A 19235-nucleotide genomic window follows, 5' to 3' on the forward strand; every position below is an offset into this window, starting at 1 on the left:
CCAATGTTTAAGGCTAGTTGACAGGGTGTCAAATTGCTTAACCACTCACATCTGAGCAAGTGCTACCTCTCTCTCCAGCTCCCCGCAGCATCCACCTGTGGCAACTTGGCCAAAAGAAGGCAAGAAAGCTCTTTCCCCTCGCCAGCACCAGCGTGGCTTTGGAGTCAGTGGAGGCTGAGAGAAAGAGCCCTGCCCTGAGGTTTGAGGGGCCTCCAGCCACAGCCAGAGGAGCGGGGGTTTTCAGAGTGGCCCAGCAGGGAAACCAGGCAAGGCCACCTGGCCCAAGTCTTCCCTGCCCAGAGAGCCCCATGAACTGCTTTGGGCCACACTCCCCGTTTGGGCCCCCTGCAAAAAGTTACCACGGGAGCCACACCTGAGAAGGCAGAAGGACAGCCCTTTAGCCTGGGGTCCCAGCAGGTGTGTCCTGTGAGACCTGTGGCCACATAAGTTCCTTGTCTCTCCAGGTCACTGAAGGGACTGTGCTGGGCATCTTGGTGGTCAGGGACATGGGAACACCTCTAAACTCTGAAGAAGGACAGAGAGACTCTTCCTGGAAGCAAGGATTCCAGGGAGACACCTTGCCCAGAACTGGGGGACTGTGTCCTGAGCAGACCCCTGGGAGGCAATGTGGGGCTGTGGGGTCCTCTTCTGAGAAGGGAGCAGGTGAGTTTTCCGGGGGTGGGGTCCTGCTTTGTCCAGATATGTCCTTGTGTAAGACTCATTTACAAACACCTCCAAGTCCACCTAGGGGTGGCCCCAGAGGTGGGGGTAGAGGAGGAGAGTGAAGGGTGCAGACTTAGGGCCCCCTGAGCCACCCAGGGAGCCAAGGGTCAGTGGGAACATCTTGGGAGTCTAGTGCAGGGGTGGAGGACGAGCACTAAGAACATGCCAAGTCATGCAATAAAGTGACCCGTGACCACGAGACACAGGTGGCCGTACACCAAAAGAGGCAGATAGAAATTTAGACCCAGGATCTGAGAACCTTGAGAGGGGCTGGAGGGTCCCAGGAACCCTCAGGAACAGCTCTTCTAGGGGCACAGACATCCCAATACACACATTTCTCATGGAAGCTTTTTGGGGTGCAGAGTGAGTTACCAGGATCCTGAACTTAGTATGGAATCCCACCCCCTTGTTCATCACGGTACCTGGCAATAAATTGCTGTCATTTGTCCCTGGACATGCACAGGGGAGCTGACTGCTGTGGGGGTCACTGCAGGACTAGAATCTTCTGGTGTCTGCTCTGTGACCACAGAAACCCAGGGGGATTTCTCAACGGGAGAACCTGGAGACCATGCCTGCAAGGACCACCCTCATGGGATGGCCAAGGAGCTCGTGGTACCCAGGTCACCAAGTGACGAAGTTGTGAGGTTGCCTGGGGTATCCTGGGGGCATGTAGATTTCTGAGGTCAGCACGTGGTCCCAGCACTGCTGGATGGTCTGCACAAAGAGGGGCCTGCCCTCCTGATGATGGCTCTTAACACCTGCAGGGAAACTGCTCCCAGGGCTCCTGGAGGTCCATATTGAGAGTGTCCTGTCAGCCTTGTGGGGTCACCTTCCCCTGATGCAGAAGCAGACCTCTCTCCCTTGAGGCCCAGGGGACACCTGGCTCAGGTGCCACCTGTGTGCCCTGGACACGCAGAGCCCCAGAGCTCTGGCACAGCCTGGGGTGTGGTGGTGTCCGGGCAAGAAAGGCCCTGGGAAGGGGGTCATTCAAGGGCAGAGGCCACTCTGCAGGGATGCTGGACCTGGCAGCAATGCACTGCTTCAGTACTCCCTTGGGTTGGGTCTCCAACCTGTGGGATGGAAGGGCCACTCCTTCCTGTGTTGCAGTCGGGGGAACTAGATCCATCGTCAAGGTCAGCCCTGAAAATGGAGGCTGCGCTACCTCCATTCCTGGAAAGAAAATCAGTCCCCTCCAGTCCAGGTGATTCAGAAAGTCATTCAGCAATGTTCGGGGCCCCCACTTTAGGCTTTGAATTAGAGCTGAGCGGCTTAGGAGGCCAGATCCCTGTCCGTGGCTCCAGGAGCAGGCTTTCTGCTGGGGGACAGGATCCTCACAAACACCTGTGTCTTTGTGGGACACTCCCCTCTGACAAGCTGGGAGGCAGGGTGCAGTTGTGGGAAATCGTGTTTACATGAGCAGAGGGCCACCATGTGGTGGGGGCACAGGAGACTGTGAGAATGAGTCCCACAGCCTTTCTGGAATCAAAAAACTGGCAAATGTGAAAAAGTGCATAATTTGTTTTATTGAACAGGCTGCTTATGTACGTTTGGAGGACCAGGTTCAAGGACTCAGCATCCCTCCAGGACAATAGCCTCAAGAGAAGAACAGACAGAGCAGGAGGAGATCTGGGGTTTCTCCTAGGAATGAGGTGGAACAGGGATTTCTGCAGATTTGCAAGGAGTCCCCGACCACTGAGCATGGGGTTACAGCCCCACGAGCCCCTGTCATGTTTGGCTTGGGCTCTGGTTCTGGCCTGCTCATGTATTCTTCCAGCAGAGTTCCAGAAACTCAGAGGGTGGAATTAGAGGGGCTGCGTTTGGAACCTAGTGAGGAGTTGGAGGGTCCTTTATATTGAGTCCCTTCATCCTAATCACCGTAGCTGAAGCCCAACACCCCCCAGGCCCCCATGGTTGCCGTGGAGGGAGAACAAGCCTGGCAGGCGACCTAGGGGTCCCACTACTGTGTCCTTCCCTTGTCTTCGTTCCCTTTCACCCCGGAAGGTGTGATTGTCTCGTGTCATGGTGGCCTCCACAATGTCCCTCCCAGTAATCTCTCTTCTCCATCAGGTGGGGTTCCCAACCCCGCTCAGCCTTCTCTGCATGGATGCTGAAGGACCAGGCCCACCTGAAGTTCTGAGCTCGAGCAGTAAGGTGGAAACAAAGAAACCAATGGAAAAAAGAAGCAAGTGATTGTGGCAAAGCTCCCCACCACAGAGAAGCTGCCCTGAGTGGAAGGGAGAGTGTGGGCATGCCCGTTTGTTTCCTATCTCCCAGTGCTCTTAGCTTTCTTATTGCCTACCTGCATGGTTACAACAAAATGATCTGCAAAACTGAAAATATTTACTCTCTCGCTTTTACAGAAAAGGCTGGCCAGCCTCTGGTCCGGTACCAGGCAAGAGATTGGAGTTCCTTTCCAGTTTGGAAACATCTTGGCAGGCCCAGGTTTGCAAAGGTCTTTAAGAGTAGTTACGGAGTTTTGCTTTTAAACTTTTTTACGGCTCTATATACTTGTGAGATGTGGTTGTGATGTATAATTCTGAGTCGGGATTTTCTCAAACTGTTTCTCACTTCTTATACCAGACATTCCTAAATTCCAAGTGGAACTGCATATTAAGGAAGCCATGGAATTTAGCAAAAGGATACAGATCTCATTTCCTTTTAAGCATCGATGTACCTCCATCATGGCAGTATTTGTTATGTGTTATTGATAGGGGAACTAAGTAGTAAACAGATTAATAGAAAATAGGGGATTTTAGGTACACAGGTTCATCTTTTCAACATTGTTTGTAATATTTGCAGTTTAAGATGACCATTCCTGAGAAACAGGCAGCCTCTTAGAATGAAATAGCATTTCCTCTGAACCATAATTAATTTTTATTTTGTAGACAGCAGGAAGGGTAATAACACGTCACACATTTGGGGACGTCAAAGAGAAAATGTAACTTTCTGGGAGCGCACTCCCCCGCCTCCCCCTGCCCTTTTTACTGTCCCATTCTCCCTGGAAGGCTCTTTCTTATCTTCTGCTCATGGCTCCAGTAACTCTTTCTTCCTCCTTGTTCCTCAGCTGGTAAGGTTAGTTTTCTACTTTGAACAAGCAAACAAGCCAACAGAAGAGAAATTTCACAAGCAACTCCCAGCACATCCGCTCGCCTTCTGATGTCTGTGACCTCACTCTCGGTGCCCCACCGCTTATTAAAAGTGGCATCGAAAGCCAGTTCCTCCAAAAGTCCCCGAGGCCCCATCCCTCCCATCTTCTCTGGGTTGTCACTCCCAAAACCATCCTCTCTTTCACTGCCTCATCTATTTTGTTCTCCTGCTAGTTGGCACCATCAGTATGTAAACGTCCATCCTCTTAAACCAACAGCACTCCTTGACCCTAATTCACCCCCACCAATTGCCACCCTGTGTCTTTGCAGCAAATCTTTAAGGAGTTGTTTAAACTCACTGTCTGCATCTTCTCTTGAGCCATCCCCTTTTACACCCATTCTGGCTTTTCGCCTGATCCCTCGCTCTATGGAAACTGCCCTGTCAAGGCCATCAGTGACCCCATGTTGCTAAATATAGTGGTCAATTTTGACTCCTCATCATGCTTGGCCCCTCGGCAGCATTTGACCCAGCTCTTCCATCCCTCCTACCCCGTGTTCCTGCTTCACTCAACCCCCAGCCCATCTCTCTGTCTGTTTCTGCTTTTGGCCTGCTGGCTGGTCCTTTGCCAATGTCTCCTGTTTTTTCCAAACATATACTGTGGGTGTTCCCCAGGGTGGGTTCCTGGGCCTCTCCTCTCTCTCTCTGCTATTCCTTTGGTGGAAGCAACCCAGCCTTGGAAATTGGCATGCCATCACATCAATTTCTCGATTTCTCCAAAATTCCCTGATTTCCCCTTTCCATCTGAGCCTTTATCCCTGAGACTCACATCACATTCTTTTCCTTTCATTCATCTTGCTTTCACATTCATACATATGTTCTACTATGAAATTACTTTTCCAAATTTTGAATCAGTACATATATATCATGTAAAATGCTCAAATATGTATTATTTCCACTAAGATGCTAATTCTACCTTAGAACATTTCTGCACTTCTGTATTTATGTGAATAAAGCGAATAGTATTTCTACAAGCCTCATAGTTAAACACTGTTAGTTTGGGGCTATTATGTAACATGAAATAATGGTACATCAACATAGTCGTTTTTCATTTATTTTTATGTAACACCGAGATGAGGTTTTTGCCCTGAAGACTGGTTTTATTGAAATTTTACCTACGTTACGGACAGTCAGTTTATGTGAAAGCCCTCATTTCTCCCCTTTTTGATATATGCTCCATTTGGCTATATATAACATATAACTTGGCATGAAACAAAATTCCCAAATCATTCACATAATACAATTAATATGTTTAATTATATTTTTTAAATGTTAAAAAGAAAAAGAAAACAGATTCCTCTACCTATTAGGCACTTCTGTGGCAATATGTAACACACCCCTTAACCATGACATTGAAGAACTGAGCTGATACCAGCCCCTTTCCACCTGCTCAGCCCCACCTTTTCCCATCCCCTTTCCCATCCGGAGAGGACATCCCTCCCATTGTCCAGGCCCAGATGTTGGAACCATGTCCTTTCTCTCTCTTTCTTTTACACTCACAGACAGCAAATCCAGCTTGTTAGAAAATTCTGGATATTCTGTCTTAATTAAATACCTGCTCTCTGCTCCCCGCCCTCCTAAGAGCCACCTTCAGCCTTTCCTGGATACCAATAGCCTTCTGTTTCCATCTTTGCTTTCCTACAATCTCTCATCCACACAGAGTCAGAGGGAGCCTGTAAAAACATACATTGGGGGTGGTGGGTGTTGCTCAGTGGTAGGGCGCATGCTTAGCATGCTTGAGATCCTGGGTTCAATCACCAGCACATTCATTAAAATAAATAAATTACTTCCCCCCAAAAAACACAAACACAAAAGCATAAGTTGGACTACATCACCCCTCCCCTCAAAACTCACTAAACGGGTCACCATGTCATTAGGAGCCAAAGTTGTCACAAAGGCCTCAGGACCCGGCGTGCTCTGCCTCTCTGCCCACACTCTCCCCCTCACTCTGGGGGCCTCTGGCTCCGGCTCTTCCTTCTTCCTCCGGATCTATTCTGCTTCAAGTTCATTACTCCGTGAGATCTGCCAGGATTGCCTTATTCTCTCCTGCCTGCCTCCCACCCCACCGCCATCACCCGAGTTTGCTCATATCACTCTTTTTTAAAAATTTATCCAAACTCTTGCTACCCCAACATGCTGCCTGTTTCCTCTGCTAAAATTCTGAGCCCCCAGTGATGGGGAGTCATGTCTATTTTGTTGACTGATAAAGCCCGAGAGCCTTGGGAACGGTCTAGTTAGGAGATTCCCGTATGTAGTAGGAGCTTATAAACATTTGCTGAATGAATGTAGATGCCCTGGTCCAATCCGATGGAGCACTTCTGTGACGTGCTCAAAGAATAACTCTCCTTTCCACCTGAGAGGGGGTGACAACTTCCCTGCTGATTAAAGGCAAGAATTTTTTGCTTTATGCTGTTAACCTTAGGCGGGGAGACTGGGGGATCTTCATATATATTTTTAAATTTGGTTCACTCTGCAGTTGGTCTTTGGTCTCTGTATAATTTTGAGAAACTCTTTATGAGTGATCATTCTTTGATCAGATTGAACAGGTTCCAGGGGGAAGGACCAAGCCTGTCCCATCAGCCATTCTATGTGTCTTGTCCTGGGACCCAGTGGATGCTCAGCATGTAAGTGAACCGACAGGAGTGAGTGAAGAGATGGGAGCATCTCATTATTGTGGCGGATCTCTGTCCAATGCCTTGAGATTTGGGGAAGGGTTTACGAGTGCAGAAGGGAGAGGTCAGGTCCTCTGTGCTTTTCCTGAGTGCCCTGGCCTTACCCATTCCCCCAGCCCCCTCTGGGCAGCCAAGCCAAGGAGCTGGGCCACCAGGGGTTGTGCTGATCAATAATCCACCTTCACCCCAATTCCGGGGGTAGGTACACATGGTTGTAGACACTGGAGTCAGGTCCTTGGAGGAATTCCTCACCGAACTATGTTTTGGACCTTTTATTTTTCTCTAGAACCTCCAGCTGAAGAAGATTGTTTTAGACACATGAAAGTTGAGGACACCTTCTGTCCCCTCACAACCCAGGTGGGGCTGGGAGTCTGCTGTTTCTATAGCCGGTGGGCTCGTGTTGATTTGGGCATCCCTGTGCCTGAATTCCTGCAGTACACTCGGTGGTAAGGTTGGGGGTGCCTGGCAGGGAGGGAAGCGGGTTGGGAGACTGTACAGCTGGGCTGATGTTAACCTGGGGTGAGCGGGAGCTTGCTGATGCATGGCATCTCGGGGCAGGGAACTCTCCACACTCAAGAGGGGTTCCCACTCCCGCAGGGTCCCTTTGATCAGGGTGCTGGGCTGTCAGGGGACCACAGGGGTCCCAGTGAGGATTAGGGTGCCTTCAGGCAATGGGAAGTGTGGGGTCCAGTGGCAATTGAATTAACTCTGCACCCAAACCCAGCCCCCACCTCTTTCAGCCTGTTTCCTAATCTGCAAAACTGGAATGTTATTAAACATCTCACGGGGTCATTGATGGGCTGGGACAGACTAGACAGTCAGGAGCTGGAATTCCTCTGTCCCCTGATTGTTTGCCTTCTTTCTGACTATTTGCTCTCACAAGCTCAGTCTCTCTGTCTCTCGCTCTTTCACTTCTAAGTTTCTCTCATGCTCTGGTTTCATTTGATTTCCAACCACCGCCCCTCCCCTCCGCCAAACTCCAGATGAGTGAACTTGATTTCTATGTGTCAGTTCCAAATTCCCAGGAAAGATGCTCTGTCACCCTCTGGATCTTCTGTCCAACCCATGAGTTGTGGCCAGATGAGCGAGTCCCTCTGGGACCAGCAGAGGGTCTCTGCCCAGCCCCCAGCCACCACTGTGGGAGCACTTAGCTCTCCGTGGAGGAAGTACTGGCTGTGACCTTGTGTCACTAAGTGTGAATTTATGTCTTCTCTTGAACCACCTTCATCCTCCTAAACAAAGATGAAAATTAAACACTCCCGGGATTTGTGTCATGGAACACTCAGGGTGGGGGCTAATGGGGTTGGAATTTCTGCTGTATTTAAGGGGCTACAGTGAATCCCCAACGAGAGCCTGCAAAGGGAACAGCACCAGCCCCACCCGGCACTTAGGGCGCTGAGTCTGCGTGACGTTGAGCCAGGCTTCTGACCACAGCTCAGGGGTCTGGTCTGACCAGTTAGCCTTTGAAACCAACCAGCTTTGGATTCCTCAATCCCACCCTGAGGTTTTACCTGAACCATCAGCTTCTGTATCTCTGAAGACAGATGCTGAGGACCCTTCACGTAAGCCGTTCGCACAGCCCTGTTCAGGCCTTTGTGCTGCACGGTCTGCCCGGCGAGCTGACCGAGGTTGGTATTTTACTGATGTTAGAAGTAGTCTGGTTTCCCGATGTACTGTTTCACTGAACAAGCAACAGAAGCCACTTCTCGCTGATAAAAGCAGAAAAGGGACATAATGAAAAGATACTGGGAGGGTGTGTGGAGTGGCCAGGACCGGAGCCAACCCAGGAGCTGTAGGAGGTGTTAGGGAGCCCCAGGCACCAGGCTGGGAGGGGTGCTACCGGGCCCCCTGCCACCCCAGAAGGGACCCCCCTCCACCCGACCCTCCACCTCACTCACTGCAGGTTCATGTCCCGGCAGGGCCAGGTCACACTGAAGCCACCAGCACACACCTCAGTTGGGGAGCTGGCCCCGTCTGAGCTGCGGGCGTGCCTGGTGTGGGGAGAGGCCCAGTTAGAGGAAGGCAGTTCCCCTACTGTTCCGAGTTAAGGTGCAAGTCAGTGCCCATCACTCAGGAGAGCCAGGCTGGACGGACCTCATTGTGGTGACTAGGCTGTCTGAGTTCACTTATTACTTTCTACGTTTGAAGGCCCTGGAGGGAGAAAAAGTGAAGGTTCTAGTACTTATTTTGTGGTTCCCACGTACCAGGTGTGGTAAACAAGCCACTTCAGACAAGGCCCGGAGCAACCACGTAAATAGGCCACGGAGCAAGTCGTGCAGTCAGGCCTCTGTGGTCCCGAAACCCGTGTCCCCATCGGCTCCATAGTTACCAGTGGAAACTAGGGGGATTTATGGGACTGTGTGCTCCTGTGAGGGCTGGGATATGTGTGTTTAAGTCCACATCTTCAGAAACTCGGCTAGAACCACAGCCACTGATTGCACGGTGGCAGAGGAAGGGAGGATTCCAGCCTCTGGTCCAGCTCGTGTGGAGCTCAGAAGTTCTTCCTCCTGTCCTGAAAATAACACCAAATCTGAGGGAGCTGCAAACCCACTGCTCTTCTTAGATCCCAGAAGACTGAGGGGGAAAGCTGCTTCCAACCCAGAGAGGTTGCAAAGGGAACAGCGGGCAGGCTTGGAGAGTCACAGCTCCCAAGGCAGAACCTGCTTTTGTAAGAACCCCGGGGGCAGGCAGATTTAACAGGTCCCTGAGGCCAGCAGGAGGCTCAGTGTGGGGAAATCAGAGTGTGACAACTCCAGGGGGCCAGTCAGAGGGGCCCCATGCTCTTTTTCATGTATTTTACATCCAGGACCGTGTCCTGTTCTCAGAATGAAGGTCAGAGGATAACTCCTCATGCTTCCTGCCTGGAGAGGAGAAAATAACTGTATTGAAATACACCCAGAACATTCTGTTTCATTGGGGGAAGTTGTTTTTTGTTTGTTTTATTAATGAGAAATTATTTTACCAGAGCCTAACCAACCTGGGAGAAGGGAAATCCCTTCTGTGTCACCCAAATTGGGGTGGGGGGAAAGAGACACACTTGTGGAGGTCACAGCTCAGGGCACAGGCTCAATGAGAACTAATCACAGGACTGCAGATGCCCTGCTCTGTCCCGCTCCCCCAACACCTTACCTCCATGTCAGTAGGGCCCGTGTGTAATAACAGGAATAATACTAACAGAAGTAAATGTCTCAGGAGTGTCTAGGGAAAACCCAAAGACAGCGGGGAGATGAAAACAAGGACACACAGGCTGTTTTAGCCTCTCACACCAATAGCTGTAGCAAACTACACACAGCCCAGCCCCAGTAGATAAACAGACAACCTCACAGAAGAAATTATTTATTTTGGTTCTCTTACCCAGTGCATTCCATGGTGCATCCTCGCCTAGAATTGAGTGGAAGCAAGTCCATCTCAGAAGGGACATAACTGAAGAGGGATGGCTTCCCAGACTCTGAGGGGCAGAGAGAGCACCAGCCTGGGTTAGAGAAAGGTGAGGGGTGGGGTAGGGTGTGGGCTGCCTTCTTCCCCATATAAGGAACCTTCCTGAGGCCAGCACAGTAGGAGGGAGGGCCATGGGGTGGAAGCAGCCAGACTTCATCCTGAGAACTGTTGGGATGCCTCAAAGGGACCATTCAGGTGCCCAAACTGGGCCCTGATTGAGGGAGCCAGTCGGTCTGACTCAGAGCCCAGGACTGAGGTGGGCTCACAGCAGGCCGGTATTACTTGGCCGGATCCATTTCACTTCTCCGAAGCCCTGTGTAAAACATGAAGCGTGGACGGCCTGGTGAGCACAGCTCTGCCCTCAAGACCGGTTTCAACTCCTCTCTTCCCAGAGAACAGCATCTCTGAACCCGTCCTGGGTGACCTCACAGAGATCACCCTAGTGGCCCAGGCTAGTGACCGGGAACATGTACCTTCCTGCAGGCAAACCCTGACGTCCACTGATGCATCATATACTGGCAAAGAGTGAGTCACTGTGCATTGGTCTAACAGCAGAGACTCTGCCAAAGGCCCAAGAGGTGGTGTGTGGGACATGCAGGGGTGCAGGAGTGTAAGCAGTGCAAAAGTGTAACTGGGACAGGGGTGCAGGGGCTGTGGAGGGCGCAGGCATTTCAGGGGATGTGGGGGTGGAGGGATGCAGAATTGCAGAGAGTAGCAGGGGTGCAGAGGTGCAGGGAGTGTAGGGATGCAGGGAGGTGCTCAGGGACCTGGCCAGGATAAGAAGGCAAGTGCACATCCTTGCAGTCAGCCTGACCCCGGTAGGCTATTGCAATGCTTTTGGGCTGCGGCGGCGGCGGTGGCGGTTGGGAGGCTGCCCGGGCAAGCCGATCGATTTCTTCTCTTCCCTGCAGCCTGGCCTGGGGTGGGGCTTGGCCGCCGGAGATTCGCCAGATGTTGCACTCCAGGTAAGCTTGCTCCTGGTAGGTGGGGCGGTTAGGTCAGAAGGCAGTGGCAGCGGCAGAGGGGCGGAGCGGGTCTACCCCTGGTGAACGGGTGGAATAGCTGCCTTGTCCCGGCTGCTGGGCCTGGGAGTGGCCTCTTCTTCCCCAGGTCGCCGGACACTCCTGTCCCACTCAGCTTGCTGAGTGCGGAGTGGGGGCGGGGCCGTTAAGGTGCGGGACCCACGGGGGGAGGGAGGCTGCCGCGGGGGAGCCGATCAATTCGCTCCGCTCTCCCCAGAGGCGGAGCCAGGGGCGGCTTCTGCTGACCTAGAGGCGGGACGCGGGTCTCCAGATGAACTTGCTCCTGGGAGGCGGGCGGCGGAGGCGGCAGGGGCAGGGGATGTGTTCCAGGGAGTTGCTCCATTTCTTCTCTCCCCCACGGCCTGGCTTGGGGGCGACGTCTGCCGCCGGAGATTTGCCTCAGGTCCGACTCCAGGTGAGCTTGCTCCTGGGAGATGGGTGCGGTGCGGTCAGGGGGCTGGTAAGGTGGTGGCTGCAGGCATAGGGAGGCTGCCCCGGAGGAGACTGTGGATTAGCTCCATGTCTGCACCGCGTGGCCTGAAGGCGGCCTCTGCTGCTCCAGGTCCCGGGACACCCCTGTCCCACTTTGCCTGCTGGGGGCGGGAGGCAGGGTAGTCAGGGTGCAGGGGTGGCGGTGGTCGGGGGCCTGCAGCGGGGGAGCGGACCATTTGCTCCCATCTTCCCCGCGTCTTGTCCTGGGGGCGGTCGCTGTTGCCCTGTGTTACGAGACGCGTGTATCCTAGTCGGCCTGACCCCGGGAGTTGGACTTGGTACTTTGGGGGTGGTGGCAGCAGCGGCAGGTTTTCCCATGGAACTTGTCCATTTGCTCCCACTTCCCCCCATGGTTTGCCCTGGGGGCGGTCCCTGTTGTCCCAAGTTCGTCGGACGTCCATCTCCAGGTCAGCCTGCTCCCTAGAGGAGGCCACTGTGAGGTCATGGGCAAGAGTGGTGGCTGCTGCGGGGGTAGGGGCTGCCTTGGGGAGCTGGTGGATTGGCTCCCGTCTCCCCGATGGCCTGGTGTGGGAGTGGCCTCTCCTGCCCCAGGTCACCAGACGCACCTGTCCCACTCAGCCTGCTGGGGGAGGGGCGCCCTGGGCGGTGCCTTTAAGGTGCGGGGGTGGCGATGGCGGGGGTAGAAGACCTGCAGCGCGGAGCCTGTCAATTTGCTCTCCTCTTCCCCGTGACCAATCCTGGGGGCGTCCTCTGCTGCCCAAGAAGCCGGATGCCCGTCTCCAGGTCAGCTTGCTCCTGGGAGACGGGCCCGATGCGGTCAAGGGGCAGAGGCAGTTGCGACGGCCGGCTGCCCCGCCTAATGGGGCCACTTCTTCTCCTCTCCCCTGACCTGGCCTGGGGACGTCCTCTCTGGCGCAAGATTCGCCTGACACCCCACACCTGGTCTGATTGCTCCTGGAAGGTGGGCGCGGTGAGATCAGGAGGTGGAGAGGACAGGGGCTGCCCCTGGAGAGCTGGAGGATAAGCTCCAATCTCTCTGCAGGCCTGACGTGGGGGCGGCCTCTGCTGCCCCTCGTTCCCAGGTCACACTTCTTCGGGTCATATTTCCCCGGGGTTGCGGTAGGGTGCGGGGGCGTCGGGGTGTTGGCGGGGGTATGGAGCCTGTCACTCGGGAGCTGGGGGTTTAGCGCCCATCTTTTCCGCAGATTGGCCTGTGGGCAGCCTCTGTTGCTCCAGATCGCAAAGCAATTTCCCTGACAGCTTAGCCACCAGAGGTGGGCAGGATGGGCTGAGAGGGCTGAGGCAGCCGCCAAGGCAGCGACGGAGGGGGCTGTCCCTGGCCAGCTGGTCAATTTGTTCCCATCTCAACCTTTGCTGCCCCAGTTTCGCAGAACGCCCTTCTCCAGTTTATTCTTCTCCAGGGAGGTGGGCGCAGTGCATGCAGCCCGAGGTCTGGGCTCTCCCTTGGGAGGGGCAGAACTCTCTTGTTCTCCTTTGTCTTTATTCTTCAGCGAAGTGGTTACTGGACGCAATTCTTAATTCTGAGAAAGTGTAGCCTGTGTTATGGAAGAGCTGCTGGACAGTGAGGTTTCTGGGTGGATTTTCACATCAGCTGATGCCCCAGGCAGGCAGGAAAGCTATTACTCAGAGCTTCTTAGTCTGGGGTTGGGGATGGCCCCGCCATCCTTGCCATGCTTTTTAAAAATGTGTTACTCCCCTCTTTTTCCTAGGTGACATTTTAGGTTATTGGGTCTCAGATTGCTGGCACACTCATCCCTGTTCTCAGACATCTTTTAAACTTGGGTGAAGTGATAAGTAGGGGAAGATGATTTACTGAAAGCTAAGAATACTTAAATTCGCATTAAAGCTACATTCTGTCAATCTTTCTAAAATGATTTTCCTCTGATTCTAAATCCACGACCTAGTGAATGTTGTACTCCTGTGTAAAATCATTGATCTTCACATCACATTTGTTGAGTGGTCAACGAGATTTGTTAATTAGATTATTCCTGAAAGGAAAAGTTCAGGCTTTTCAGAATTCCTTGTCTGATGTCACCCAGGCAGTCACAGTAGAAGACAGAGCTGATATAAAAATCCCTCAGCTGCCTGAACTGCAAAGCTTCTGGGATTACTGATCCCTGAAATGCAGGTGACTCTTGATGATAATCTGGGGGATGGTTTAAATGATCAGATTCTTCCAGTCCTATAAATGGGTTCCGTGGCCCCAGCCCCGGGAGAACTGGACATAAGGGCCATATCGTGTGTGGTGGGATGGGAAGGCAAGGTGTAAGAGCTGGAATCACTGAGATTCCACACTCGCTAAACACAGACTCCAGAGCCTAATTGTTGTCAGGTTCTGTTCTGGATTTGAGAGTGTGTTCATACATGATTCTTGCCCTTCTGGAGTCACTGCCTGGGTGGAAGTAACCTTTACATAGATCTGTGGAGGATGACATTTAAGTAGATGGGCTGTTATGGTTCTCAATGTGCCCAGGCTTGCTCTTCCAGGCACTCGTGGGACTAACGCGAGTCATGTTATTCACTCATTCACTGATTTATTACCCTTGAATTGATCACTCGTCCCACAGTAAGTGAAACAAGGTAACAGGAAGCTGAGTTTTGTCCCCTCTCCTATCACTGATTGTTTTTCAGTCGGGCGCCCTGCGTATGCATTGTGAAACGGTGGTATTTCGTGCCCAATGGGGCAGCACTGTCAGTTCTGAGAATCAGGGGAGACACATGGGTAGGACAGCACCCTGACACACATGGCACCCCCCATCCCGTGAGACAGAATTGTCGATGCTCAGGTGACCCGATGTAGACTGCGGTGCTAAACCTGAGCATGTTTAGTTATCCTGGTGGCTATGAAAATACAGACTACCAGTCGCTACCTCTGGAGACTCTGAGGGTGTGCACCCCAGGATTCTGCATTTTAAGAAGCACTTTAACGAATCCTGATGAAGAGATCTGAGTGTCCCACGGAGAAACACTGGTGTGCGAGGCACCAATATTGAGGATTCTCAGGGAACGATGTCTTTTTAGGATGGTCCATGGGCCCTCACTTTAGACTTTTGCCTTGAGTTTAATTGTATGTGTTCAGAAGTGATGTCTTTCAATTCCAGTGCATGTCAGCATGCTCTGTGCAGGGATTTACTCTCAGTAGATGGCAAAAACTATGATTCTTCAGGTCACCGAGCTACACTGTGAACGATATTTTATTTTGGTTTTCTTTGTAGCAATGCAGAGTCTCCCGAGAAGAGATTTAGACTCAACAGCTTTGTGTCAGACTTTGGAAGACCGCTGCTGCCCAAGGTGTTCTCTGGCAGTGCAATGATGAATCTAGGTCCCTCTTTCACTGCTACATCAATGAAGTGGACCACTTGGACAAGGCCAAAGCTGGTATCCCTACCATAGCCCTTTACAGTGTTATTCGGCTCCAGGAAGCCATCAGATGCAGCAGGTGGCCAGAGGAGGAGCCGAACAGACTCATGAAATGTGACATCCCCAACTTTATCAACACGGACCAGAACTCTGCCTTTGTGGAAGATGATTTCCTGATTTTGTAACTACCGATTGTTCTAGAAAATAAGCCAGTTGCCCAGAACTCACACAAAGACTTGAATTGAGAAACGTGCTTTCTCAGGTATCTTTCTGAAGATGTGAAGTCTGTCTTTGTATGGAAGGAAGTCCCCTTTCACAAAACTGAATGTGTTTGTGTCTGAGAGAGGGAAATGGAGACAGAAAGACGAAGAAGCAGAAGAGAGCCCCCTCAGAAGAGATCTAGTTAAGGTGAGTTTTTGTGCCTTTAAAAAACATTTGGGGTTTTAGGGGGAACAAAGTATTTACACTGTCTTATTCTCCTCATTGGAAACCTTGGCCCCGTCGTCAGAGTCAGCGGCCTTGAACGGGGGTTGCACGCTGCGTTTCATCTGGCACTGCCACTTCCACGCTCTGCCTTTAGCACGTTGCTTTGCCTGTCAGGGTTGCCACCCTTTTAACTGTAAGGTGAGGAGTCTGGAGTAGATGATCCACCCCAGCTCTGCTGTTTTGCAAATTTCTGATTTCGTATTCGGATGAGTCTGGGATACACCCAGAGCAGTATAAACCAGGCCCTACCTCCTGCCTATTGCTGGGGCATCCCTCAGGTCTGTGCCTTCTACTCAACCCTTTACTGAGCCCAGCTTTTGTCAGGAGCCCAAGTGCCTACCGGGATGGCAGGGGACTTGTCTTTCGTGGTCACGGTGGCCAAGAATTCTATTGGTGTGCTGAAACAACTCTTCTGAGATCCTCCACCCACCCCTGCTCAAACCTAATGACAGCACTACGGTTCCTTTCCTAGGAGGAGGATCAATCCATGGTGCATTTTATGACAATCCTGTCCCCAGGGATGCACGGAAGTTTATCAGCTGAGTGAGGGGAGGTGCCTCTGTGTCCCTGTATCTCTGTCTGCTGACAGTTCGCTGCCACCGGCTACTGAACAAGAAAAGTGCTATTCACCATGTTGTGTGTTTTCCAAATGTGTAGGTGATGGTCTTGTGGCTCGTGCGTGGGCTTTGATTTGGGATGGTGAAGGGCTTATAAATACCTCATCAACATGTATTCGAGGTGGCCTGGTGCCACACAGATTTGATTCATGAAGGCATCAAGCCTGCACACTGGTTTGGAAACAACTTGGTTTTGATCATTCACACTGCATGCATGACTCGCTGCTAATCTCTGGGTGGTTTTTTCATTTCAGATTTATTCACCCCATGTCTTGCTTAAGCTGAAAAATACATTTATTTCACCAGAATATTCCCTGATTCTTTGTTTACACACATCCAGTTTTTTTAATTCCTTTAAAAATGATTCTGTGTTTATAATGCCTCCTAATTTCTATCATCTCTATGTTGCCAGTGGCCTGAGACATGCACCAGATTTGATGCCGGAACAGTTCCACCAAAAGAAATCCCTTTGCCGTAATATCTTTTGAGGAAAATATTATTCTTTAAGGCTCTAACAGTAAATCGTAGAAGAAAGCATGGAACATTTCTTGTAGTTAATACATGTTCATGCGAAAAGAAATGATATTTTCATTAAACAATGTTGATTTTAATAACTTTTACAAATGTGAACATTATTATTCATAATTTAAGTAACCAGATAAAACCACAGTTATTTATTATGAAGATTGAAAACTATTTACATGGTCTCTTAATTAGAAGTAGCTTTATTAGAAGACTGAAGGGTATTTAAAAGATGGAAAAATACCCATGATGACACCATCATTTTTATTAACTAAATATCAAGAACTGTGCAGGGATAAGATTTAACCCTCTGCAAACTGCCAAGTTAGCATGAGGTAGTTTGTGGATGCTGCCAGAGGACAGGACACTCCCCCAGGATCAGAGACAAAGGACTCCCTGCCAGCACAGAAGGCAGCCTGTGGTTCAAGTTCATATTGGTTCCTGAGTTCCTTTCCTATTGCTATTGTAACAAAGGACCACAGACTCAGTGGCTTAAAGCAATACACATTCATCTTCTCACTGTTCTAGGGTGCAGTAGTGCAAAGTCAATGTCAGTGGGCTAAAACCAAGGAGTGGCCAAGGCTAAGTTCCACACCTAGGCTCTTGGGAGGGATTCATCATCCTACCTTTCCCAGCTTGCAGAGGTGCTCACACTCCTTGGCCCAGGGCCCTGTGTCACTGTGACCTCTGCTGCCACTTTACATCTCTGTCTCTGACTATATAGATATAGAGGAAGAGTCTTCTACATCTGGTATGGACCCTTTTTCCTACATGGACATTGTATCCTTATTTATGTGCAGATGAAAACCCCTTCCCTCCAGGGTGCGGTGGCATCAGCTCACAAGATGACCACTCTGGGCTTTAAGTGTCCTCTTTGTATTGTCATCAGGGAACTTCTCTTTCCATAGTTAGCTCTGTGTTACTTTGTTGTTATATTTTACCCAGAATTACTGAAAGTTTTACTTAAAAGGGATCCTAATTAGCTCTGTTTACCTGTTTCCAGAGCTGAAAGCTTCAGTTCTAGAGTATCAGTTTGATTTTTCCTAAAAATACATTCCAGTATATTTCTCTGGTGAAAGTCTCTACCCTGTTATCTATTCTCCCATCATTTCCTTATTTTCTTGAATATATTAAAAGTATTTTATAGCCTTTATTGGTAACTCTGATGCCTACATCACCTGGGGTTTGCATCCTTTGTCTAATGCTCCTTATTCTCATGTTATCTGTCATATAGTCTGGACATGTTGCATGTCTAGAAATTCTTTATTACATGGCAGACATTGCAAATGAAAAATCCATGTTATCTTCCGTGAGAGCTTTTCTACCTTCCCGTTAGGCAGACAGTGTGAGGGACTGATCATGTCACTCCAATCAGGCGCTGAGGTGGATCAGGACTAAAGTGCCTTTTTTCTTAAAACAGCTTTGAGGTATACTTGGCAAAATAATTTTCACACGTTTAAAGTGTACAGCTTAATATGTTTTGACGTAAGAATATCCCCAAGGAACCATGACCACACTCAAGACAGTGAACATACCCATCACCCACAAAGCTTCTCTCCTGACTTTTTTTGTCCCTCCCTCCCTCCCCGTCTCTTCCCCTGGGAACCATTGATCTGCTTTCTATCACAACATATTGGTTTGCATTTTCAAGATCCTTATATGAATGGATTCATGCAGTATCTACTCTATGTTGTCTGACTTCTTTCATTCAGTGTAATTATTTTGAGAATCATCTGTGTTGCTGTATTAATAGCTTATTTGTCTTATAGTAGAGTATTGTTTAGTGCTGAGTTTTTACTGAAGAGTTTATTGTGAGCAGTGTTTGTATAGACCATCATTTCTTTCTGCATTTACTTCTTGATGGATGCATGGGTTATTTACAACTTGTGCTATTATAAATAAAATAGCAGTGAATATTTGGTTATAAGTCTTTGTATGGACATATGCTTTTCCTTTCTAAAGCACCAGATGAGGAATGTCTGGATTATATGGTACATAGGTGTTTACCTTTTTAAAAGAATCTGTTAAAGACTTTTCCAAAATGGTTGTACTATTGTAAATTCCTCGTGGTGTGTATCAGTTCTGGTTGCTCTACTTCCTTGCCAGCACCTTGTAAGGTCAGTCTTTCTAACTGTATTCATTCTAGTATGTATGTGAACTAGTATCTCACTGTGGTTTTTAAAAGTATTTCTCTAATCATTAATGACACCTTTAATCAGCATCTTTTCATATGCTTATTATCCATCTGGATATCTTTACTGAAGTGTGTTTTCTGGCCTCATTCATTCAGGTGTTTGAATTATTATTGAATTTTGAGACCTCTTTATTCTGGATCAGATACAAAGAGAGACCATTATCAGATATATGATCTGCAAATAGCTTCTGTCTATGACTTGTCTTTTCATTTGCTTAGCAGTGTTTAGAAGAGCATTGAAGAGTCTTCATGTTCATAAAGTTCACTCTATCAGTTTCTTTTTAAAATAGATGATACTTTTGGTGTCATAGCAAAGAAAAATTTGCCAAACCCAAGGCCATAAAGCTTAAGCCTATGCTTGTTCTCCTAGCTGTTTTATAGTTTTAGATTTCCTATTAAGATCTATGATCCATTTTGAGGTAAATTTTGTATATTTTGTGAGGTGTGAATCAAAGTTCATTTTTTTTTTTTGCGTATCACTATCTAATTGTTCCAGCACTACATGCTGAAAAGATCCTTTCTCCACAGCATCCTTTTTGAGAATCAATTGTCTGTATAAGTCTTGGTTTAGTTCTGAACATTC

General features: G+C 49.7%; 1 long non-coding RNA gene across 1 annotated transcript; it reads left to right on the forward strand.

Annotated features, from left to right (window-relative positions):
- Positions 1-2692: 2692 nt before the first annotated feature.
- Positions 2693-14961, forward strand: LOC140694966 (uncharacterized). The gene is made up of 9 exons (XR_012070620.1): positions 2693-2965; positions 3084-3175; positions 6405-6491; positions 6826-6985; positions 8080-8167; positions 9898-10026; positions 10370-10502; positions 10889-10942; positions 14689-14961. It is a non-coding gene; the product is annotated as an uncharacterized lncRNA (long non-coding RNA).
- The last annotated feature ends 4274 nt before the right edge of the window (positions 14962-19235 follow it).

Source organism: Vicugna pacos, unplaced genomic scaffold (assembly GCF_048564905.1).
Source record: "Vicugna pacos unplaced genomic scaffold, VicPac4 scaffold_114, whole genome shotgun sequence".
NCBI classification, from domain to species: domain Eukaryota; kingdom Metazoa; phylum Chordata; class Mammalia; order Artiodactyla; family Camelidae; genus Vicugna; species Vicugna pacos.